Source organism: Vidua chalybeata, chromosome 2, assembly GCF_026979565.1.
Source record: "Vidua chalybeata isolate OUT-0048 chromosome 2, bVidCha1 merged haplotype, whole genome shotgun sequence".
NCBI lineage: Eukaryota > Metazoa > Chordata > Aves > Passeriformes > Viduidae > Vidua > Vidua chalybeata.
The window spans coordinates 54,989,128-55,016,508 of record NC_071531.1 but is presented as its reverse complement, the minus strand read 5'-3'; positions in this window follow the sequence as shown (position 1 = coordinate 55,016,508).

Sequence of the window (27,381 nt, the reverse complement as noted above, 5' to 3'; positions counted from 1 at the left end):
CCACGCCCACAGGGAGGCAGGTGGGGGTTGGGTCAAAGGCGGGGACACCGGGAACAAAGGACAGAAAGGGGTTGTGGGAAGAAGAGGCCCTGCCATGTGGCTGCCCTCTATCTTGGGAAGACAAAGGGATCAAGCACGTGTCCTCGGCCTCCTCAGGGAGACAAAGGAAGGAGTTCAAAGAAACAGAGCAGCGTGGGGCAGCTCTAGAACTGGGATTTAAAGCAGGGAAAAGGGGATTGGAAAAGGGGTTTAGGGTCAGTTCCTCAGCGAAGTAGCCAATTTCGTTAAGGCAGGGGTGCCGGGTGAGCTTGGGGGAGCCAGGAGCACGGCCCATGCTTGTGGGGCTGCCCTGCACCTTTGAGTGGCGGAGGACTTCTACCCACCACCTCACCCCTGGTGCAAAAAAAGAGGGAAAAAACCCAAAAAAACGTGAAACACCCCAGCAGCCGTCGCTTCACGTGGCGTGCTGTATGTCTGTACCCTCAGAAGCACGGCAAAGCCCACCCAAATGAAGGAGAGTATAGCCCGGGTACCCTCCTGTCGCCAAATACTCACCAAACCAGGATCTCTGCAAACAAAAAGCTGGCACCAGGGTCCTTTGTCCTGGGAAGCTTCTCTTCTTTGGCTCTTCGTGGCCGTGAAGAGTTTCACTTCCCCTCCCAGGTGGGGGGCACCACATGCCTCCCTGTGGGTGGTGGAGAGTTCATTGACCTACTCTGGGGGAGTCTTCTCTCCCGTTTTCAGTCTAACACAAAGCACAGTTCCGGCGCAGCTCTGCGCCTGTGTGGCAGCACTCTGCGTGGACCGTTCACACTCGTCTCGGAGGCGGCGGCCGTTGATCGGTGGCATGGCTGTGTGCCGGTGGTGGTGGCTCTCTGCACGGCTCCCGGTGCTTTGCGGTGAGTCTCCGCCTGTGCAGGGCGACTCCGCCGGCTCAGGCACCACTGTTAGGCGCCATTTGCGGTGTTGACTCTTTCTCCCAGGTTCAGGGCAGCTCCGACGCCCTCTGGCGCCGCCTCCCCCGGGACTTCTGGGTCTGCCGCTTCTCTCCTGCGTGCCGCTGGCACCGGTGCACCAGCTGGGGTCTGCCGTGTCCGGTCGCCTGCATGAGGGTCCGAGGTGAAGAGGGAAGGAATTGTCCAGATCACCCCCGAGGAAGGCAGGAAGGCTTTATTGTCGCTGAGAGATGTGGTGGGGGGGTAGCGACCCGCGCTTCCCACTCCACATGGGGGAAATGGCGCTGGGACCCGGGAGGGAACGGGATGATATAGGGGATGTGATAGGGAGGGCAGAGCCCCCCCACCCCAATCCGTGCGGATGCCGCTGTGATGACGTAAGACAGCGACCAACCAGCATATCGCAGGGGCAGACACCGAGCCTCGGGCTGAGTGGGATTGTGGGGATGGGGCGGTGGACACGGGGGTTCTTGGGGGCGGATGGGGGAGTGGTTACAGGAGTGGCAGGGGGGGAAAAATCCAACAGCAGGCAGCATGGGACCAGAAACCGCGGGGTGGGGTGGGGGGGAGAATACACGGGGGTACACAGGGGAACACTGGACTCAGCTAGCTAACACAAATAAGAACCCCTAAAAACCAATCCCACGATGCAACAGGGGGAAAATGCTTCTCTGCATAAAGTTATGAAAACAGATGTAATGCAAGTATTAGGATAAAATTATAGCTGTCTGTATTAATAGAAATATATATAAAAATGAGAATAAGGAAAAAATTGCAAATTTACTGTGATGTACCAAGCATAAGAGTTTCCCCTAGTTTTAATTTTAATTTTTTGTTGTTTTTATTGAATGTCAAAACAATATTTTTACCAGAATTTTTAGAAATTATTATTATGGTTTGGGAGAAAATGTTAAGATTGTTAACATTATTGTTAAATAAACCTTACAATATTAGGCTTTTGGGAAGCCTGAAATAGAATGACAGATGCCAGACATATGTCTATGTCAGATTCACTCTTCAGAAAAGTAAACAACCCACAAAACAAGAAAATTGATATTAATTTCTTCCCTTATTTCTTTAAAACCACTATTTAATGAGCATTAGAATTTCTCAAAAACTCTCTACTGAATCTTTATATGCTAATGTCCCAATTGTTGTAATGATAATAAGATTAAAATATACTTAAAGTTTATAGGAAAAAATACCAATGCAAAAAAAAATTAGCATTTTTCTTCTCAAATTTCTTAGTGTACATTAAACAACTGTGACCAATCAAAGTCTGGTCTGACATAACAGCTGAATCTTATGTCCAGGATGTTGGAACAGAGACATTCTGAAATTCATTCCAATCTGAATTATTCTTCTCTCTTGGTATCTTATGAGGGCAGTAGCATTTAGACTGTGTAGAATTTAACAGAATTTTTTCCCCAGATTTTCATTCTACCAAAATGTACAGATTCTAGTGTTTTCTTAAATCCTCAAGGGGAAAAAAACCTTAGTATTACTACCACAAGAAAAAAAAAAAACCTATACTCGAAATCACAACTGAAAAAACCCCAAAAACCTGATATATTCACATAATGAATACCAGTTATTATTTTCCTTACTGCAACAGCACCTCACCTTACACGGTGTTAGACCAGTCATTTCACATATTGGGCTTTCAAACATTGAAAGAGTAATTCAAACATATAAAAGAGTAATAGTATTTGGTAAGTCAATCACATAAACAAAAATGAAGAAGTAAATCTATTCACTATATTTATCTAAAGGAAAAGACTACTTTAATAAGTAGTTTCTTAAAAATATCTCTTCGTTTCTTTTCTCCTTAGAAGAAGAGAGAGAGAGAGAGAACTTTTTTATAACACATTATTAATTAATATTATTTCCCTTTGATCCTCTCTAATTAATCAAATATGTATAGAAATAAATTGCCTATCATTCATATTCAAATATATTTTTACATTTATTCCATTATTGTCGCCTTCTGATGAGAAGGCGGGCGACCTGGTTTCAAGACACAGCACGGCAACCCGGCCTCGCCCGGGTCACTCGGGCCACAGACATGCACAGACACCAATGTGGTGGATGGTCAAATGGCGTTTATTATCTTATCTCATGGGGTTAAATAGTCAAGGGGGCTTCACTACGTCAGAAGGGGATGGTGGGTCTGGCTAGGGTTAGTAAGGAGTGGAAAACTACTGTGTTTAGGAGGGGCTGCATGCTTTAGGGGTAATTGATTAACTATAGCAGGAAGAAGGGGAGAAGGGTCTAGCTTTCCGTCACATCCCGAGATCTTCCGCTCGCCTGTCCCTATCTACCACACATTATGATATTTGTTACTGTTTTTGTGAAAACTGAAAAGGCTTACATTCTCCTCTCTGCTGGATAGAATGTTACAAAATGTTGCTGAAAAGGCACAGCTCCCAAAACATAACAGCATTAATAAAATTTACATGCAAGATTGTCAAGGAATTTTACTTAGATTCTTTTCTCTTTTAGGTATATAGCCACCACATGACATCTTACTGGCCAATACAAGACTAAAGCAATGGAAAAAGAGGGGAGAAGTCAATGTATTATTCCACAGTATGATAAATCATACTGGGAAATATTGAATAGTTGTAGTTACTACCAGAGCACAGGAGTACTATGAAATTTCTTGCTTTATTTTATGCAGCATTGAATGGTTCAAAACAACTATTGCTTTGAGATGTCATCTATAAATCAACACAGGTCAATGGCAGGAAAATGGTGGATATCCACCCATCTATTCGTTTGATCATAAGACACAAGCTAAAACAGTGACAAGGCAGAGATAAATGTTTGTTTCAGATTAACATCCCAAGGTCAGAGTGTCTAGGCATATCAATGAGAAATTTCAACTAACACTCTAAGAATATTAATCTAGAAATGAGTAATAGCAAACTAAAGAAGATATTTGATTTTAATGACATCTATTTTGATTGTCTAAGAAAATATTTATAGTATACTAATCACAAAGAGATTGGAATTTGTTCTGTCACAGGACTTGTTTCCTGAAAATATCAGCATTATCTTGGAGTTTTAAGATCATTTTATTTTTGATCTGTATATTTAATGTGTATGTTATTAAAGCATTAAAGTTGTATTAATTGTACTGCATAAATTGTACTGTAAAGTGTTTATTTCTTGAATGAAAAAATAGAACAATATTATGTCATGACAGTCATGCAATACTAATTCTAAGATGACCACGTGTTTATACAAAGTCTTGTTAAGGTTTTACAGGATTATTTAACATTTTCATTTGTAGAAGTTAGTAACAGAAGATAGTAGGAGAGGCATTTGAAGAGCATAGCTATTAAGAACATACCAGCTTCCTAAAGTAGACAGGGGATATTAACTCTGTTTTACCTACACGGTACTTTGTTCAGTTTTAGAATATATTGAAAATATAATTTTCACCATTAAAGAAACCTGAAAAGTGAGGTTTACTTCTGATGTGGGGAGATATAGATTTTCAATATGAATGAGTGTAGTAGTTGTTTCAATATGAATGAGTGTTGTAGCATTTAGCAAAATGCTCTTCAATTCACACTTTTCTATCTGAGTTTGGAGTCAAGTCTGTAAGAGCTCATTTTTGTTCTGATCTGGGTTCTTTCTCTCTCTCCCCTCCCCTCTTTCTTTCCTTCTCTCTCTCTGATCCCCTTTCTTCTCTTTCTCACTCCCTTTCTTTTTCTCTATTTTTTTCCCAGTGCAATGCTCTTCCAATTTGTTTCTCTCCATTCTGTGGATTATAGTGGCGAGAAAAAAAATCTGAAATAACGAATAATTCATCCAGTCAAAAATAACTCTTAGGAAAAACAATTTTGTGAAGCGCACTGTACTAGGTCATTTAAACTGGATTAACAATCTTTGGCCCCTGATGATTCTGCAAATACAAGCTGAAAAAAAAGTTTTAAACTTAGAAAAAGAAAAAAAAAAAAGAAAATAATGCCAAAGCCCTTTTGTTAAGTAATAGTTGATGGAGTAATTTGGAAATGTAAGTACTCATATGTGTACATATCTATATATATATATATATTTATATACATAAGGACATACATCCTCCCTTTCCAGCTGATCATCCATTATCCATTGAGCAATTCTAAACTACTAAACACTTTCCTGGTTTTACAAAATTTAGATGAAGACAAATAAGTGATTTATTTATTGATGTCGGTGTGTCATTCCTGTTCCTTTTATACTAAGTAACAGTTTTATTCCCAGTTTTCAGAGTTTGGATGAGCTAAGATATATCTGTTATGCATGTATATACCCACAGGAAAAAATCCTATACAATATATTAAGCTCTTACAGCTATTGCAGATGAGTGAATAAGCTAAAGCGAAAGACAGGTGTATTTTGAAATAGACAAAGAAGACAAATTTTAAATCTATTTAAATGTTTTTAATTAAATAGGCAGCTATTCTCTCTTAATTACAACCACTATTTTGGTGGGATACTACAAGGGAAAGAGTTGTGGCAGAAGAAACCATTGTAGTATTAAGAGACAACGCTCAAACCTTACTTAAATTTACTGATATTTATATTTCTGTTTAAGAAATAAATAAACACCTTAAATAACAATTTTATTCAAATAATTGAACCATATTAGTATTTTAAATTGATAAAACTAACTGAACAGCTCCTGAGATTACAACAAACCTATTGGTCTGAAAACATTTGATTATTTAATATGCAACTTGATTATTTAATTTGGCTCTACATCCTTACAGAACTGAAGCTGTTGCCAAGAAAATCTCTGGAACCCTCTGCAGGTCAATTTTGATGCATTAAATCAGTACAAGAAGAATCAGAAAATAATTATTAATCACTCTCTGTGAAAAATCCAGTCAAAAATGTTAACATGATTGCAATCTTCATGTCTTCCATTTAATTGTTATTCTGAAAGTATTTCTGAACATTTGGGAACTGCAAAAGAACACGCTGTTCAAAGTTATAAGGAGGGAAAATTGGGTAGGAAACTTGTTTCTAAAAAAGGATTGGCATGACTTTGTCTGCAGGGAGATCAATGAAATAATGCACTGTATTTAAATGCTTCATCCAAGTAAAAGAGAATAATATTAATTATACCCTTTAGCTCTTTTCATGGCAATCCTTTGGTAATTATAGTTCAAGAGAAAGAACAGAAGTAATTTAAAGATGTGTTTCTTCATAAGATACCCAGTTTTTTTTTTTTGTTGTTTTTTTTTTTCCTTAGGAAAGAGTGTATTTCAAAGGAGAACTTTGTTTTAAGTTAGATATGCACTGTTTGCACAGAAGTAAGGAAATGAACTGTAACGATATTCCTGTAATGTATGTTGTCCTTGCTTGTTGGTAGTATGTTAAATGGCATCAACTTGGATGATACCTGCTGAAGATCTTATAATTATTGTTGGTGAATTTTAATGTGAAATTTTATGAGGTTTGTGATTTGGGTTTTTTTCTCCTTTTCATTTCATATATGGAGTGCTATCTTAAAATGTCAAGTAAAATGGTTATATAGAAACTTAAGACTCTATTAGAACGAAGAAAATAAAGTCTTAAAGGCCAAACTCAAGACACAAGATGATTTAAGTTAGAAAATGCATTTGAATTAATGCAAGTTTAAAATTTTATGCAGTGTGCCTCATAACGCAAACATGTAGACAAACTTTTTATAAAACTGAGATATCAGACTGCTAAACCCAATTGGGCATGTTGCTTAAACAAAAAAATAGCGTCTCTGAATTTCATTTAGGCCTCTCTGAATTTCATTTAAGACCTGAGATACCTTGCTCACTAAATTCACTAAAGTTAGTTATTAAATAAGACTCTTGCCATGAAGAATAAAACAGCTGAATGCTCTGGTAATCTTCAGTTTTTAGAGAGCTGTTTAGATATATGAACAGTTTTCTATTAGAAATTTGAGCAGCATTACTTGGGGTAGAGTGAAGATACATTTTGTGGCTTAACCCTTGCAGACAGCTCAGCCTCACACAGCCACTTGCTCACTTCCAGCAGAACATGGGAGAGGCCCATGGATTAAGATACAGAGAGTTGCATTGGTAAAACAAAGCTGTTCTTCCAGGCAAAGCAAAATAAGGAATTTATTCAAAGTTTCCCTTTGCCAAGGAGATATTTCGCCATTTCTGGGAAAAACAGGGATTCATCATCTGTAATGGCTACCTGAGAAGATGAAGGACATAGCTCTGAATGTGTCCCCTCCTTCTGTACTTTTATGGCTGAGCATGACGTAGTATGGGTCTATTTGGGTCAGATTTCCTGGCTGTGTCCCTGCTTAACCTCTGATGCTCCCCAGCCTACTCAGTGGAGAGGCAGTGTAAGAAGCAAAAAGTGTCTAGATGCTGAGTAACCCCTTTGAGGCTGCTGTGAATAAAATTAATTAATTCCCAGCCAAAACTAGTACACTACCTGAAGCAGCCTATTATGTTTAGTAAATGAGACAGAAAGCAGTGGTAGATGGTCTCCTGACATAGGCATTTGTTGTAGTAGTTAGAAGTGAAATTGTTGTTATGAAGAATCCAAATGCATCATAGCACCACATGAAGTTCTCCAGACATAATTAATTGCCTAGCCCAAGATAGCAATCTGGGCCTTTACAACCAACTCTGAGAAATACATGCTTTCAAAAGACTATTTTAGCTGCTATCTCTAGAGACTATTAACCTTTTTTTGCTGTTGTTCCACTCATTTTCACACCTGGGGCCTTACATTTGCTTTTCAACAGAGATCTGCTTTAAAAAAAAATATATATCCTTCCACCCCACTCGCCACTCACTCAGATGGTTCTGGCATTGCTTTTGTCATCCTGGTCTGAAAAAATTCTCTTCGCTTCCAAAGTCTGTATTTTTTAAGGCCAGGGCTTCAAGATATCATCTCCTAGAGGTGAACTCTAACCACTAGATTATTAGAACTATGTGGAATATTCAAGTAAGATATGACCTCCATATGTTTGTAGATTTACATTGAATGTGCCAGGAGGATTAGATGGCTTGCATCTTTGTTTGGTTTTGACAGCATATATGCTTGAATAAAATTTAGATAATCTGGATATATCCTCTGAAATCATCACATGGATTTTTTTTCGTCCAAACTAAATTTCTTGCATTTAGTTTTATTTTTCTTGTTTTTTGCTTTTATTCAAGTAAAATAATTCCGAATTCTGTTTGATGAAAGAATTTTTCTCCTTTTTTCTTTTTTAATTTTTTCCATCTTCTTCTTATGCTTTTTAGGAAGAGAAGTAAATAAATGAGAATTAAAAAAAAAACTATAATCAAGCTTTCATCTCCTTGTTTATTTTCGGTCAGTGAAAAGGATATTCTAACATGTTTTATTTCCATCTGAAAGTTATTTTTATGTGAGATTAAACTATTCTTTGGAAAACTTTCATAAATTTAAAAAGCTCAAAAATCAACACCTTTTAAATTCATTAATTGCTTTGATTATGTGTAAGGACTTAAAGAGCACAGTTGCCTGTCTCGAATACTCTTTAGGCCACAGAAGGACGTTGCCATGAGGTAAGCACAGAGGAAGGATAACAGGATGTTTCTAACCTGGCAGGGGTGAGATCTGGGTAGCACATCCTGCTTAATGCATCCAGACAACAATTCCCACTGTGGAAATCTGTGTAAAGAAGCAACTGCAATTCCAATACCACTGCTCAAACAAAGATCACCCCAAGTAATGGGACAGATAACATCTAAGACCAACAATGACCAAGGAAGCTCCCCCAAATATGCCTCCCTGCACACCTGAAACTTAAATGGAAGATAAGTTACAGCAGCTGGGAACTTGAGATAAGATAAAGGTGGTACTGTTGTCAGGGTGTTATCTCAGACCTAGGGGAAGGTAACAAAGCTGGAGGAGAAAAATGGATCAGTGATAATGGACACAAAGAATGCAGAATTTATAGTTCATAAGGAAAGCCAACTCAGCCACTGTGCTGAAATCAGCTCTGTCTAGGTAAAGGGCAGTTCTGGCAGGCAGAGATTCTGACCACAGTCTCACAACCCACTGAACCAAGCAACCCACTGACTCAGAAGAAGAGAAGGACTGAGCAGGGGGCTAATTAGCATTTGAAGTGAGGGAATAATTTAATCAATATACTAAGAGAACTCTATAAATATTGTAAAGTTTTGAATGACCAGCTTCTCCCTCTCTCTCTCTATTTCTCTCTCTCTCCTCCCCTCCCTCTTCCTCTCCCCCCAGCCTCTTTTCTATTTGTTTCTATGTCTCTACCTCACTTTTTATTGTTTAATAAAATCCACAGTATTGACTTTGGCGTATGGTCTTGTTTCCCCCTTAATTCGAACAGAAGGATCTCTCAATAATTGGATCTTAATACTATGTCACACTTCTGAATGTATAATTCCACTTACATAGCAAACCTAAAAAAAGTCATTTTCAGTGATAGATAAAAAATGTTTTTTTCTAACAGTTCCTGAGGATTCTAAATGGTCTCTTTGATGATCCTGAGCCAGAGTGAAAAACGCAAATGAAGATGTTAGAAATTTGATGATATTATCAATATAAAAATCAGACTTAATAAATGTAGTGTTTTTTTTAAATTTTATTGTTATAATTTTTTTATGACAAAGTATTTTCATATTTTTACCTTTAAAACTCTCTGTGAACAGAATCACATGGCTGTTAGTCTAAGGAAAATGCACATTTCTTTTATTACAATTATAAAATTCATTTTTTATGTCTTTATGGAGTTTGGATGTGCAGAAAAGAAGTAGGACTCAGAATTGACATAAAAAGCAATTTTCTTAGTAGTGCCCACATTGCTGTAACATTTTGTTTCATACAGATAGATTTCTTCAGACAAACACATTCCAAAAATACATAGAGCACTTAAGTCATTCAAAAATGTTATTTTGCAATGAAATCATATCTAAAGAATAGGTTTTTGAGACAGAAGAGGGTTTTTTCCCCAGCTTTTATAGCATCGCATGGTATGATGTGAAAGTATATCCCTAAGTGAGCAATTGTGTTTTACCTTAGTCTGGGAGATGTTCAGGAGCTTTCTTACAAACAACTTTTCCCTTTCCCCTGGAATTGTAGTCAACCCATTTTTTCAGTAGGTCTGTTTATATTGTTAATGGTACAAGGAGCATCTGAGTAGGTGAGAAGTTAATGATGAGACAAACATAAAAGCCTCAGGTAAGCATTGATGGAACTCTATTTTATGATGCTATTTTTATACTTACAGCTATCTTTGAAGCCAGTGAGTCTGAAACATGCCTTCCCACCCAGGATATTTGTGAAGATATTGCTACAGCACCTGATGTATCTATTGCAAAGCATGAACTGTTGTAAATAGAGATTGTAGTAGGAATGGTGTGAGATATCTACAGTCTTTTTATCTACCTACCTCCATCAAGTCAGCCTTGATTTGTATTGCAAGCTCATTATATTTGAAAATATCTCTCACTGCTTCCTTCCCTGCGCTCAGAGAAGCTCTCTAACAGAAGCTACCGAAAAGGCTGGTAGGGAAAAAGAAAAGGAGGGTAGGAAAAAGTTAGAATGGTAGCTTCTACTTCTACTTCCTTTTTTTAATTTTGTCTTTAATAAGGTGAGATACATCTTCTCCAAATCTATCCCTAGTTTTTCCTTAATCTGTGATTCAGATTATTAAGTTTGAAGAATAGTTTCTTATTTTGTTTCTGGTTGCTAAAAATAGACTTTATTTTGAGGCACATAAAACTATCCCTAAAATTTTCCTTATTTCCTTCAAGGTCAAGATGTACTCTATGGAAATCCTTTTGCTTCAACATTTACATTGTATATATTTATACACAAGCTAGTCACCTTGTTTGTCTTTTTAGGCAATGGTCACAAACTGGCGCATCTAAAACCTGACTTGTTATGAGTAGATGCCTCTATCTGGTAAGAATAATCTTGATGTAGTAACCATATTTCTCTCTATTATTTATAAAAGTCATATAAAAATGGAGAACAGTTCAAATGTAGAAATCTGTATGTGGTCAAAAGAATTCTGATTTGACATTATTTGAAAAGTGTGTTTTGCATTTCTCTTTTCCAGCACTCAGAACTGAATACAGTTCTGTAAACTGTTTTAAATGAAAAAGTATTCTTCAAACAACATACAAGACAGCAATTTGCCTAAAACTGATTATACAAAGATTTATATATATAAATATATATATATATATATATATATATATACAAAGATATATAAAACTACATTGTGTAGAAGTGTATTGAATAATATGGGCAGAGTATTGTGAATATTAGTTCCTGGATTATGGTTCCAATATTAGAATTCAAGCCAGATCAAATTCAGTAAAAAAAAAAGAGCTTTCCCTTAGTTTAGACTAGGACATTCATGATCTTACTATCACCCATTTACCAACTGAAGAAATACAGTTTTACCTGTTTGTATGATTGTACCCTTGATTTTTCCCCCTGGAGTTTATACAGCCCTGAGTTCTTCATTCCTTCTGCAAAACTATCTAATTTTGGAAGGAGTATGTAAAAATATACCTGAATGCATACCTTGGCAAAGAAGAAATTTTCAGTATTAAAGTAAATTGTTAAGGAGGGTGATTTTAGAAAAAGGACTATGCTTTCAGTGCTGTACTTTCAGTGTACAGAAAAAAAACCTAATAGGGTGAAGAAGAGATGATAAAGAGAAAAAGAAAATCTAAAAGAGGCAGATATTTACTTTAATTCACCAGTATTTCACTATTGTTTGAATGCTTACAGAGCAGTGGCTAAGGAAGAGGAAACTGTCAAAAACTGTATTACCAGTCTTTGCAATTTTCATAGCTGTATTTGAAGTTATCAGCTTGGGTATAAACTGACGATGAAAAATATGTGAAAATCAGAAAATAAATTTAACATTGATTAAGGCAACACATAACCTCCTTTTTTCTTTTTTTTAACACTTCTTTTTGTACTAAAACTGAGCTACAACTCAAATGAAATACTATGTAGGGCAAGCTAACAATAATGTTTCATAAATTGTTGCTTTCTCTCTCTGACTTCCTTGTTTCCGCCCGGCTCCTTTTTCCCGGGGCGCTGGCCAGGCGCTTCCAGGAGCAGTCAGAGAGAAGCAACAATCACCTTTGTGGTTCGTTTGATACAGAAAGAGCTATTTAGAGAGTGCGTCCATGACTGAGATAAAGAGACTCAAGAGACTGGACACTTGTTGTGCAGTCCAAAGTAGGTTGTATTTGCTCAAACGCAGCACATACAAGTGACCCCACTCTGGGGTTGGTTTACAGTTTTTATAGGGGAATATAGAGATAAAGAGATAAGGTGAAACCAATAGAACAGTGCCCAGTATGAATACATTATAGGTAAAATCCAATGGGAATAGCTTCAGGGGGAAGGGTAAATACACGTAAAAATACAGAATAGAAACTCCAACCTCATATTTACGAAACAGAAACTCCCATTTCAAATTCAAAAAGCTTTTCTGCTCCTTCTGCGTAGCCACGCACCACCACAATAAATAATCTCAATCACTTTAATTTTCATTATTTAACAATTGTTTTGTATTTGGAAAGGCTATGTGTAAACAAGTGTATCTCAGTAAAACAAACAAACAAACAAGAAAATAAACCCCTGTTTTTTGTTGAAAATGTCATCTAACTGGAACCAGCATAATGAGTTTATGCTAGTTTATTTATCGTTGTTGTCCCCAAGAGGTCATCTGTCATTTCCAAGCAGTTCCTGGAATATTACAGATAGCAGTAACATGCATTTAAACTTTTGCCAAATTCTGCTGACATGGCTCAAAGCACTGTAGGAGAGTACTGTTGAAAATCTGATGGTTTTGAGTACTCTTTTTGTTGTACTGCTAAATCTTACCACTTGACTAATGTATCATAGTGTAAGAACAGCTACCAGTTTAGAAATGCAATATCATTAGAAAGGACTAGTTTGACTCCTTGTTATCAAAATGGTAGCTTCTGTGGTGGAAGATATGCATGTTCTTGATGATCTAGTTCCCCCATTTTATTTTAGCAAACAGCTGACTTGCTTGCCTTGACAGTTTTCTAAACAGGTAGAAACATGTTACTGAATATTTAAGATTTTGAAGACCAACCACAACCTGGGCTGCATCAAAAAAGGCCAAAGGAGGTGATACCTGCAAAAGGCAGGTCAAAGGAGGTGATTTTCCACCTCGATTCTGCCCTTGGGAGACCCTACATAAAGTAGTGCATCCAACTCTGGGGCTCTCAGCCCAGGAAGGACCTGTTGGAGCGAGTCCAGAGGAGAGCCTTGAAGATGATCAGAAAGCCAGAACATCTTTTATAGGAAGACAGGCTGAGAGAGGTGGTGTTGTTCAGCCTGGAGGAGATTGAAGGGAGACCTCGTTGAGGCCTTTCAGTACTTAAAGGGGCTTACAGAAAAGGTGGAGAGCAACTTGTACATAGGCTAAGAGTGATAGGACAAGGGGGAACGATTTTAAATGGAAATAGGAGAGACTTAGGTTAGATGTTAGGAGGAAATTCTTTACTCAGGCAGTGGTAAAGCAGAAGAAGCAGTTGCCCAGAGAAGCTGCGGATGCTCCATCTTTGGAATACATTGGAGGTGTTCAAGGGCAGGTTGGATGGGGCTCTGAGCAACCTGGTCTAGTGGCAGGTGTCTCTGGCCATGGCGGGGGGTGGGGGGATTGGAACTAAATGATCTTTAGTGTCTCTTTCAACCAGACCATTCTATGATTCTCTGGTGGTTTTGATAGGACAGAGTGCAGCCACTGAAGCATGTCAAGAGCTGACAGCCCAAGCAGGTGACAGGAGATGTTGCATCCTGGAATTGGGTTTTAGGTGTTCTTATTTGTGTTAGCTAGCCGAGTCCTGTGTACCCCTGCGCTTCCCCCGTGTTGTTTCCCCCCCTCCATGGTTTCTGGCCCCATGCTGCCTGCTGCCGGATCTTCCCCCTCTGCCGCTCCTGTAACCACCCCCCTGTCCGGCCCTGGGAAACCCCGTGCCTGCCACCCCAATCCACACGATCCCGCTCAGCCTGAGGCTCGGTGCCCGCCCCTGCAGGGTTCTCTGGTTGGTTGCTGTTGCTGGCGTCACTGCCACGGCAGCTGCCCCTATTGGCCGGCAGGCTGCAGATCGTCTCGCCCCGCCCCTCCATAAAATCCTACCCCACCGGCACCCAGGCACCATTTTCTCCCATGCGAGTGCCGGGAGCGGTTGCGTCTTTCCATCTAACCGTGCCACGTAACTAATAAACCATTCCTGCCAAGCACGGAGTAAATGGACAAATTCCTTACCTCTTTACCGGATCCCTAGCGCACGGGAACAGCGGCTGGCCAGCCCATGCGCCCGAGACATGGAGCCGTGTCTGGGAACCCGCGGCAGAAAATCCCGGCAGCACGTGTAAGCTATGCCACAGCCGGGCTCCCAAGAGCTGCGTGCAGCCAGGGAGAGCGAAAACTAACGCCGCAAGGAGAGAAGGGTTAAACAGGGCTGCTGCTGCAGACACTGCCATGGGCTGGAAGTTTCAGACATCCTTTTGCTATAACCTTTATACCAGAAAGTCAAACAAGGAGACAGAGAAGTAAGAAAGACCCCTACCTGTGAAGAAGGAACACACATCTATTCTTTCTTATCTAATAAGCAGAAGATTGGATAGCTAGGAGTGAGAGCATAAATTTTGTAATGTCTGCATCAATCAGCAGCAGTGACAGGTTCAGCAACAGTGGTAAGTCTTGGGATTGTGATGCTGCTGTGGAAATGGTGGTGATGATCTCCATGACTTCCTGGCTTAAAGAGCAAGAAAGCCAGGCAAAAGACACTCTCAATGTAGAAAACACTGTGCAGGAACAGTGATTATTTCTATGCTACATAATCTTGGAGATTAGATTCTAGGTAGTTGTTTTTCTTGAATCAATACAGCTGTACTTGCATTCTCCTCTCCTCTCATGAATAATCAATAAGCAATTTTATTTATGTTTAACAGTGAGGATGATCACCTATATATTTTTATGCTTATAATTATCTCTGTCTTAAAAAAATATTTTGCATTCTTCCCTTGACTGTATTGAAAACCACATTTTAGTACACTTGGTAGCCGGTGTGCTGAAGCTTGTCAGCAGAGCTGTTATATACTTCCATAGTATTGCTATACCTTATCTAGAGTGTATTTTCATTTCCTGTTGCTACCTTTGACTTAGTTTTTTCTCTGACTTCAATTTAACTTAGAGAACATAATTTCAATATTGTTTTAAAGACATGAAAAATATTTAGTTGTTTTTAATTTTCGCAGATACAATTACAAGGTAGTTTACAAATAAGCATAATTTTGATGTACAGTAGCTGCCGTTTTTTCCCTCCAACTATCCCAAGAGATGAAAGCAGACCTTTAAAAATAAAAGTGAATTTAGAAATATAATGAAAGTGTTTCTAATATCTTAGCTTTTGCCATAAGCTTTGCTATGTACCATGCAAATTGACTGCTTCTGCATGTGGTAACCATATTGTGCATTTTTCCTTCTTGGATAATGTGCTTTTTCCTACTTCAAAGAAACCTAAAATAATTGGACTTGTGTTATATGTAGGAAACCAGGGTGAAATTAATTGAAATTGATGTTAATTGTATTATTTTCTTAATTGCTGCAAATGTGGGTCAACACTACCATGGACTTCATATAGATTTTAATAGAACTGCAAATTATAAGATATTTTTGGATTTGCTTCAAGCATTAAGTTCTTAAAAAAATTTAATTATTGAATCTCATATGTAATGCCATCCCAGTGAGAGTCGATTTTGAGTGGAATTTTATGAGTGGATATTCACTTTGGGAGTGTACAAGACATGCTTGGATTGTTGTTCTAATGAAGGAACTAAAAGTATGTTTTCTAGCAGACTTACCTAGCTTCAGCTGAAGAATTTTGTTACAGATAAAGAACGATCATGGTTCAGTTGCTAGCAGAAAGGTGTCTAGTGACATTGCCTTGGGATGTTCACTGTGGTATCCAGTTGCTGGTGTAGAAGATCAGATATTGCCCTAAAGACCTATGTCACACCTCTCAACTCCCTGTGAAAGCTTCCATTGCCTTAGGGCATCTGAAATGGCATTATTCATCTGTGTCTAATGGAGATGAGAAGTTGTAAAGGAGATTTCAATTGCTCCAAGTAATGTGGGTAAATGTTAATGCAAGATACAAGCAATAAATTAGATGTCATCAATAAAGCGCTTCTTGGAAAAATTAATCAGGCTACCACAAGAAATGATTAACTTTTTTTCCTATCACAGGACTGAGATATAATGTCATGAAAAACAAAACCAAAAAAACCAACAAAACAAAACAAACAAAAAATTCTCATAGGAGAAAAACAGTGCATGTAAAATTCTCAACAGTGAAGTGTAAGGTCAGTAGAAAAATCTGCAAAGGAATGATGTAGTTATTTCAAAAACTACATTTTAAAAATGTACTACTATTCTACTAATATTTAATTATTTATATAATTACTATTTTAAAAATGTGAAAAAAGTGGCTAAAAGAATAAAAGAGTAAAAAATTGCATGAAGGTTTTTCAAGGATATTTTTTTAAATTTTCAGAAAAAAAAATTCATTGTAATATCACTTTCTACATAAACCCAAAAATAATTGAGGAAGATAAATAAAAACCCAATAGCGTAAATATGGAAAAGTATAGAAAGTTCATTATCAGAGAAAGGTGACTAAAAAAAGATATTTCAAAAAGGAAAAGATGCATTCAAATTAAGAGAGCATGAACTCTAGAACTGTAAATGCGTATTAGCAATACGTTAGCAATGTATGCTCTATTACATTATTTACACTTCATACATGTATGAAAGCATCAGTAAAACAGATGTTAAAAGATTTTGAAAAAAATCGTATCCAAAATGTTGATAATTTGTTAAGGAAGGAAGAAAACTCTCAGAGATTTCATACTTCTTTAAAACGACCAAGGTACAACAGGAATTTAAAAAAGGGATATCTCGTTGCAATTTTACATATGAAACTGTGAATCACTAATTAATACGACAATTATCACTTCATTTGTTTTAAATAGAAGAAGAAAGTAGTAAATTTGTTTGTATTTCTAAAGGATTCCAGGCATGGTATGGCACAGCGGTTACCTGCTACGACCTCAAGTAGTCGAAAAGCGCCGGCTAGCACTGCCTTTGAGAGACCGTAGCCGCCACGTGAGCAGGCACTCCAGGGTTATGGCGTCTGCCTCCCTGATGGTGTGGAGTGCCCTGGCGTGGGTAACACAGCTTTGGTAGCTTCACGCTGAGAGGAAGTGAAGGGACGAGAGAAGGACACTTGTTTGCTGGTCCAAAGAACTTTTATTCCCCCATGCGTGGTGGGATGCTCTCTGGACTGCATGCAGCGCAAATGCCAACGGACAAAGAACTTGCCACAGATTAAGTAGGGGGTGGGCGGACAGGGGTGGAAACCTGCCTCACCCTATAGGGACAAACAACAGGGGAGCGACATGGATTATAACAACCTATAGTAACACAACAGAGGTGGGTACAATGTTCTGGGACAATTAGAAGTGCAAAAGTGGGGTGATTGATTCAGAACATTCATGAAGAAGCAGGGAGTGGTTACAAGACTGACACCCTGACAAGGAGTGACAACCCCTGACTGACAGAACCATGTAAGGTGAAAACTATGAGAAGTGAGAAGATTGACAGGTCTGAGTGGCAGGATCTCCCATAGTAAACAACTTGGAGCAAACTACTGTGAGGGAAAAATAGGGGTACAAGGAACAAACCTAACATTAATAAAATCCGCAACCAAATCAACCCAACCTACACCAGTATGGAATACAGGCTGTAACTCTGACTAACACAAACTTCAATAAAGAATGTGCTTTGTACATATTTTTCATCTGTACTTACGCTTTAGCTGTAAAAAGGGAATGTATGTCAAATCTTTTGGAGCTGCTTTTAAGACATAAGAGGATGCATAAAAGAAAAACGTCAAAACTACTGAAACTACCTGACCATCAACCTTACTTCAGTCCCTGAGAAGGTAAGGGAGCAAATAGTTCTGGAAACCATTTCCAAACATCTTAGGACAAGAAGGTGATTGGTACTGGTGAAATGCATCATGAGTCATGGGGGTCTAGGGTTTATGCTCCCTGCTGCAAAAGAGACATGTACATACTGCACCAAGTCCACAGAAGGGCCCTGGAGTTGATTTGGTGAGTGAAATATCCCTCATACAAGGAAAATCTGAAAGATCTTGGACAGGTAAGTCTTGAGAAGAGAAAGCTCAGAGGGCTCAAGGTGTATAAATATTGCTGGGAAGGTGTAAAAGAAACAGAACCAGATTCTTAGATGAAACAGGATGAGACACAATGAGCAAAAACTGAAATATGGGAAATTTTATGTCAACATATGAAAATATTGTCTTTCTGGCAGGGTGGTTAAACACTGGACTGTAGATTATTTAGATTATATAGATATTGTTAGTCTGTAATGCTCAACAATCGTATCAAAATGTCACATTTATTTTTTGGTTCCATTGTGGCAATGCCAGCTTTTTCAGTCAACATTTATAATTATATATATAAAATTAATTAATTTTATAATTTTATATTTATAATTACCTAAAATTGTTATGCTCTAAAATTAAATATTTACATCCTCTTTTTAATGTTTTTCTTACTTATGTTCTCTAGGCCCAAAGGCTGGTCACATCTCTCTGAAGGATGGATGTCATGGCGTATAACAGTAATTTGTCAGCACCAAGAGTTTTCTGTAGGAGGAGTTTGGTGTTCAGGGGGAATCTGATGCTCACTTAAAGTCTGAAAGCTGCACACTGTAGCTTCCACCAGCCATTACTAAGCAGCAACATTTTCACTTGGTTTTTCATGCCTGCACTATATGTGGTATTCACAGATTTTCAGCGATAGCGTGGCTGGGGCAAGGGTCACCAGACCCCTAGGCTATGTCTAAAATCAGGTCAAACCAACACAAACACTGACATGCCCTTAGGCCCACCACTGCCTTATAAGTACAAAATCTATGGCCCTTTATTATTAATGTCAAAAATCACATTTACCAGTTGCTCACTTCACACTATTTCTTTCTTTCCCTAAACATATAGTACTTCCATAGACCTAAATTTTAGGCTCTTAGGATGCATGATCTTTTGAGGTGAGAAAGGTCTTCTACAAGGCAATAGTCTGCTAAGGGTTTATGCAATTTTTCCCTCAGGACTGCCTCCAGAAAATAGTTTTTTTAAGCAAAAGGAACTCAAAACCTACTTACTTAAGTGGTGCAAAGGTCAAACCAAGGCTTGAAACAAACTGACACAGCCTGAATAACAGATTGATTTATTTTAACAACTATATGTGCCTGGGATTTTAAAGGGTCTGGCCTTCCCCTTGCTCTGGTTATTTCTGCTTTTCTCCTCATTCTTTGAAGTCCCAAGTCTGTTACACATTGTATCCTGGTTCCTAACTTATAACTTATGAACTGATACTTCTGAAGAAACAAGGCTTGTTATCTGAAGCTGCGGTGTTATTTTTATACATCTGAACAAAAGCGACTTGAGTAGAAAAGATTAGTTTCTACTGTTGGCCTTGGCATTATGAGGTTTTCTTAGGGGTGTTTGTTCTTAGTGTTGAACACTGAGGGTTTAAATGCAGAGACGAAACACCTGGTTTTGTTGCTTTTTTTTCTCAGAACTTTAATTGTCCTGAGCCTTATTTAAAAGATTTCAGAGCCAAAATTGTCTCTGGTCAAAATTGGTCACGAAGAGTGAGTTCTTTGACATGATCTTGATATAAACCTCAAGAAAGGAAAACCAGGTTTCTTTAGAATGAAACAAGCTAAAATGGTTGTCTTGAAGATATTTAAGTATTTTAAAAAGTGACATCACATTTAGATTTAAAAATTTGTATTCTTGGGGTTTGCCTTTTCCTCTTGTTGTTTTTTCTCTTGCTTTTAGATATTTCTTGCTAAGTAGTGATTTCATGTCTAGGGACTACTTCTACTGAAGGTATTGTGATCAGATAAAGGGGTTGTTTGTGGCCACCATTGTGTTACATGAGCAGAAAATATTCTGTGTCAGCAACTGATCCTGCTGAGGGGACCATTCCTAGTACTAGACATTGATCTTAGCAGCACCCCCAACCCCTTTTCTATCTCTCTGCCTCACATTTACTGTTGAATAAAATCTATATTATTGACTTCAGCATACATTTTCGCTTGCACCTTAATTTGGGCAGTCACCTCTCACTGGTTCAATCATAACAAAAGTATAAGATAGTCTTACAATAATATTTAGTGTGCTTGAAGTTTTTACTATTTACAGGTATTTAATGTGATTGCATGCGATATTATCAAAGGATTTTTTTAACTGCTATTGTTGATACAGTGTCCATTAAACAACTCAAAAAGATTGCATTTGCTATTTCTTTTGTATTTTATTCTGGTATTTGTTGCCAGTTAAAATAACAGATGCTCCTGTGGTGAAAATTATAAAACTTACTGGTGGGGATAGAAAAGAAAAAGGACTAAAACCAATTGTGTGTAACAGTGAAAATCTCTGAGGTATTATCATTACACAAATACCTTATTCTAACAAGTTGCTTGATGCTCATGTTCTGTGGAAGGAATGTTTGACTCAATGACCTTTAAGGCCTTTTCCATCTTAAACAATTTTGTTGTCCTGCAATTTGTTATTTTGTTTGGTTGGGGGGATTTTTTGGGGTTTTTTTTTGTGTTGGTTTGTATGGTTTTTTTATTGAAAAGGCCATTTTGGGTGGGTTTTTTATTGAAAAGGCCATTTACCAGATGTCCTTAGAAGAGCAGACAGTTTTCATTCACATAGCCTTACAGTATTTATTGTAAATAATCACAACAACAGAAAGAAGTAGAGGCACTGACTTGCCCCTCCTGTACCCTGGAGGGATGGGGAGGAGAATCAGAAAAAAGTAAAACATTCAGAAAAAAGTAAAAGTTGTGGGTTGAGATAAGGCCAGTTTAATAATTAAAATACAATAAAATACAACATAATATATTGCTAATAATTATAATGAAATGGGAAAGAGCAGAGAGAGGAAAAGACAGAGCAAGAGAAAAGTCAATAAAACAAAAACCCCAAGTGATGCCTAATACCATCGCTCACCCCCTAACAACCAATCCCACCAGTACCCAGGCAGCTCACAGCCTACTTCTTCCAGTCAGCATACTAAGCCTGATGTTTTATGGTATCCCTTGGACCACTTCAGGTGTCCTGGTTATGCTCCCTCACAGCTTCTTGTGTTCCTGCTCACTGGCAGTGCATGGCAAATGAAGAACTTCTTGAGTTATTTTAAGCGCTACTGGGGAACAACAAAAACACTGGTGTGCTATCAACATTATTCTCATATTGAATCCAAAATACAGCACTATACTGCCTAGTAGGAGGAAAATTAACTCTATCCAACCAAAAAGTAGGCTAGTCCCCAATGATATGGAGTGTATGAGAAAGCTTTTCCCTAACAGTCTACCTTTTGCTGTCTCTGCTTGATAAAGAGATACCAGCAGTGTCATTTTTTCATTTCATTTCAGTGACATGCCCAGTGCTCAAACACCCCAAGCAGACGTATAGCACTATACTCAATTCAATTCCAACATGTCAAAATCTTCCTTGTACTGCAAACCCTTGAGTTCAGTACTTCAGATGGCACCTGGTGGCAGCTGGCTGCTATCTTGTTAATACAGTCCAGCAGGTGATTGCCTTTCTCTCTTTGCTGCATGAGACTATTGATGACTCCTGTTTAGCTTCTTCTCCTTCACATCCCTATGCTTTTCCAGCAGCCTGCTTCTAACCACTAGGAGCCTAGGCTTCATGGTTGCACTGGAATTATTCTATCCAAGGGTAGGTCTTCCCATTTGGTTTTGTTGAATGTGATAATATTCCTCCAGCCTGTGGATGTCCCTCAAGGTAGCAGCTTTCTGCATCACATCAGCTGTTCCCTACAACTGGCTGTTGTCTTTGGACTTGTTGAGGCTTTTTGTCCACCTTCTTGGTATTTAATTAGATTACAAAGTCAACAGAGCACATTTTTTCTCCCTTGAAGGCTATCTAACAAATCTTGCTGCTTCTTTGTCAGCTGTTCCTATTCACTTCCTTGTCCTTCCTGCAACTGAGCTTACAGAGGAGTGTGACAGACTGATGGGCCTCTAGTCCCCTAAGATTTTCTTCTTCTTCCCCTTCTTAAAGAAAAGAGTGGAAATTTATCTTGAGATACTTCTCTGTTCATACTTACAATAATGTAAAAGCAAACTACTGAAATTACAGCTATGGTATAATTTCCATTAAATACCCTGCCCACAAAAGCAAAAGTGACTTACAGGAACAAAAATAATTCAGCTTCTCTAAGACTCCATATTTCACCATATTGCTTCTCATTTATAAAAACTATAACAACTTGAAAGACTTGTTATGCTCCTTGTAATTTTCTCTAATCATTAGCAGCCAGAACTCTCAGTGTCCTGATGGGCACATGACTGCTGCACTATGCACGGTGAGAGACCTCTGTCCAAAATTCTTCTTTCAGGATGTCATTGGTTTCAGCCTTTTTTATTTCCACATTGACAGTGATCAACCTTACCTCTGCACACACCAGCATCAGCATGAGCATAACAACCTTCAGATTGTTCCAGAGTTCTGTCACTTTGCTGACAGAATGAATTTAAAATAAACCATAATCAGCAAAGACAGTAGTCAGAATTCATCTTCACTTATGCTGATGAAAATCCAAAGCCAGCTGAAATGAGTTAAATGTGGTCAGATGATATGGAACTACATTCTCACATGGAAATAGAATAATTTTGAACCCTGAAGTATAATTCTTTGAGCTTATGTTGGTACATTTGAAATATTATTGACCTTTGCTAGTCCAGCTGATGTTTGGCAGTATCTGTCTATCCAGGAGCACATACAACATTGTGTTTAATAATAACTGAATTTCAATGATAATGTTAAATGATTCTTTCCCCCTTTCAGGAAAAAAAGAAAAAAGGAAAAAAAAAAAAAAAAGGGGGGCAGGTAAAATACACATGGATCTAAAAATCTAAAAAATGAAAAAAGGAAAAGAGAAATTTTCCAGTTTAAGGACTACTGTGAATTTGACCCTATACTAGCTTTATGTTGCTGAATAAATAAAGTAGAACACTTGATTCAGAGCAAATACTTAATATTAATGAAGGCCAGCACTCATTAATCCTGTTAGAAAGAAGTGGCTTAGTAAGGACTCTAAGGATTTCTCTTTCTATTAAATCCATAGCAAACAACAATATTAAATCCTATATGCTATATAAAACCCCAGAATTTCTCTGTGGACATATCATGTGTCTGTGTCTGATTATCAAAAGTAATTGAGCGTTCTAATCAGTTTGAAGCATGAAAAGGATGCCTACAAAACATAAATATAGAACATAAGGAAAGTTCAGCATTTTTTGGTTGTTATTTCAAATTTTATTATTAATTAATTATTATGCATATTTCTTTTTATTCTGGGTGTGTTGTATCTAGGTGAAATGGAGCCCCACAGCAGCCCTCACTGCTCTGTGCTTTGTATTGGTAGCTGGAAAGGTGTTGATAACACCACAGTGTTTTGGCTCCTGCTGAACAGGGCTGACACAGCCTCAGTGCTGTCTCTCCAACACTTCACCCTCACCAGAAGTGTCAGCATTGGTGCTTGGCACTGTTGACTGACCATCAGTTTATCATCTTACTGTAAGACTTTCATACCTTCTCTCTGTGAGTTATCTCAGGCAGCTCTTTACAACTCCTTTTCTCTTTTTTCCCCATGGCCAGCTGACTCTTTCCTGTCCCTAGCACAACCACCTGACCCTTACTCCACACAGCACAGCCAACCGATTCAAACTCACCACATGACCAGCTAAACCACTCTTTTATAACACCTATCCTTATTGGACACAGCTGTGACCTGTTAAGGGCAAGGGTGTTCCTACTCTTTGGTAATTAGTACAGCTGCAACTCCTCAGGGGCGAGATTGCCTTCAGCACTATATTCTCTGACAATCCATCCTCCCACACAGAAGTCTGCACATGGGCAAGATGTTGGGAGGACATATAACCAAAACAGCTGACTCAAAGTGGCCAAAGGGGTTTTCCATATTGTATGATGTATTCAACAATAACAGCTAAGATAAAGAAGGAAAAAGGATGGGGGAGAGTAATTTATCATTTATTTACAGCATTTGCCCTCTGGAGCAACCACAACATGTGCTGAAGTCCTGCTTCCTGGGAAGTGGTCAGACATTGCTTGCTGATGGGAAGAAGAGATTAAAATTTTGGTTTTATTTTCTTTTGTTTGTGTGCTCATAAAGTTCACTGCTGTGCTAGTAAACTACTTTTATCTTGACCCACGAGTTTGGTTTTTTTCATCTTATTTTCTCCCCCTGTCCTGATGAGGAAAAATGTAATAGAGTGGCTTGCTGGGTGCCTGGCATCCAGTCAGGTTCAAACAGCTACACTGGGGGAAAGTAAAATGGTATTTTTTGAATACAGCATGTAGAGTTAGGGCCTGATAATGTTTCTAGTGGTACTGCAAATTTTCAGGTAAGTCAGTTGGGCAAGCTTCTGTAATTTTTATCAAATGTGCATAAGACATAAATTTTCAATTCAATTCTATGTTAGATTTTAATTAATTCCTGTCAAGCTTTAGGTGCTGGCAAGGCAGGCAAGCAAGCAAAGTTGGTAGAAAGAGGTCAAATAATTTAGACCATCCTAGAGTCAATCCTGTGCAGAAAAGAGAAATTTTTAAATTATGAGAGGTAAAGAATAGTACTATACCTTTGAACATGGATCCAGGTCTATAGAGTCAGTTGGCATAACCCAGAATTTAGTTCACAAATTTAGGGGTGTTTTAGGGGAGTTTTTGAGTTTTTGCAATTTCTAAAGATTCTGAAAGGGTGAACATTTTATTCCTTGGAAATGTTCAAGGTCAGGTTGGATGGAGCTTTGAAAAAGCTGATCTAATGGAAAGCTATCCCGGCCTATGACATGATGGCTGGAACTGGTTGATTTTTAAGGTACCTTCCAACCCAACCTGTTTTATGATTTTTCTATTATTCAGTAAACTCTAAAGTGGGCTAATGTAATTATTTAAAAAGAAAACAAAAACAGAAGAATAAAAAAAATAAAGAAATTAAACATAAATAAAATTAAAGAAGTTAAATATGTGCCTACAAAAGTATTTAATTTAGAACATTCAAGTTTTCAATTAAGAAAGTAGTTCAAGTACAAAACAATGAGAGTACTACAGAAATTAATAAAATATATTTCTACTTATAATTTAAGCATCTAATAATGGAGGTTTAGTCTTGAAAATATGAAAATTTTCTCCTTAATTAAAATCTGAAAAGGTCAATATAGTTCAGGCTAAATTTGGTTACTATTCATGGGTATCTCCTTAGGTGGAAATATATGGTTAGTCTTGTCCATTTTCTTTGCTTTTCCACTGCTGTATTTTACTTCAAAAAATCACACTATGTGCTACTGGTATGCCTTTTTATTCTACCATTATAGTAGTATAGAGATTACTCTCAGTCAAAAGATGACAAGGTGGTGATGATGATTTGAGATTTTCACAGTGATACAATCATTACATTTTGACAATAATTTTTATGATCCTACAAATGACAGAGAAATAATACAAAACTTAATGCTAGGTATGTCAGTCTGACTTCTAAGTGAAAAAATTGCCAGAGCTAAGTTCTTTAAATGAAAACATTTGCAGTTTTACCACAGATATGTATCTGCTCTCATTACTCTGTTAATATTTTCTTTTATATACAAACCCTATTCTATAAAAATACAGGCATTTCTTATGATCATATTAATGACAAATATTTTATATATATGTCTTTTCAGTTACTCAAAATCCCTGATTCAAGGACCTGTGGTGAACAAAGCAAACAAAAAGTAGAGTATAAGCTGTGATACAAGTATGTTTCTAGGTTAAACACCTAGAACAGCAGAAACTGAATGATGTTGTCACACATCTGAGAAAAGAACTCCCAGTACTTTACCTTCAGAAAGTTTATAGCTAATTCAGGTTAGGATTAATTTCAAAGCAATGCTTAGAGCTCTAAAAGTTAACCTTCAAAATCTGCACAAGGGTCACTTTGTAATCAGTGAGAGAAAAGAAGAAATTTCAGGTTGTTATAAGATAGACAGCTACCATATAAATTAGATGTGGAGAAACTTATTCCTCTCCTTTGGCCATAATGAGTGTGTAGGATAACTTACATGGCAGCTGCTAGAGATCTAAATTTAGATAAAATTGCTCTGTGCCTTTTTTACATGCCAGTAAATTTAAAAGTTTCTTTTCCATTAAACTCAACTAACTTTAAAGCCCATTTCAAGGAGTAAAATGCATCAACTCTTTTGTACTTAATCATATTTGTCAGGACTAATAAATTAAACACATCTAAGACCATTTTCTGACACTGAAGCCAGGTGCCACAGAAAGGTTCACGCCCATACTACAGAACTCTGTTTCTCCCTGGATAAGTGTGCCCACAACCACCCAATAGGGACTAGACTCTTGCTAGGGTGACAATGCTGAGCTAGGCTGTGCCTGGGGTTGTTCCCCTGGCTAACCAGGTAAGCAGCCTGTCACAGCGCCTGCAGACACTGTGGCACTGGCTTATTTTATGAAGTTATTAACTTCTTGTCTCTCAATGCACTTTACTGAGGGCATATAAAATACAAAATTACTGATACATTGACAGACTTCATTACTAGCAGGGCTTATTTTGATATTTACCCATGTAACTATTATGCCCAACTTAAGTGAAATGGATGACATGAAATGAAATGAATATGAGTTAGGAAGAATAGCAATAAACAAGTGGTTTCTTAGTACACACATCCTTGGTTTTCAGGTGCTTAAAGGAATTGCTGAAGCACTGTGCAGATATATTCATTCAGTACTTCAGAGCTCTATAAAAGTAGGTAATGCCTTATTCTTTCTACTCTTCTTGTCTGAGATTCTAGCTCACTGTGCTCATTTGGGATGGAGTAATTTTTTTTATAGTGGCTAGTATAGGTCTGTGTTTTGGATTTATGGTGAACACAGGGTTGATAATATAGAGATGTTTTTGTTGTTGCTGAGCATGGGAGGCTGGAAGGAGACACAGCTGGGACAGGTGACCCAAACTGGCCAAAGTGATACTCCAGACCATATAGCATCATGCTCAGTATATCAAGTGAGGGGAAGAAGGAGGAATGAGGGGATATTTGGAGTGATGTCATTTGTCTTTCCAAGTCAGTGTTACATGTGAAGGGGCCCTACTCTCCTAGAGATGGCTGAATACCTGCCTGCCCATGGGAAGCAGTGAATTAATTCCTTGCTTTACTTTGCTTGTGTGTCTGTCTTAATCTTAACCCAGGAGTTTC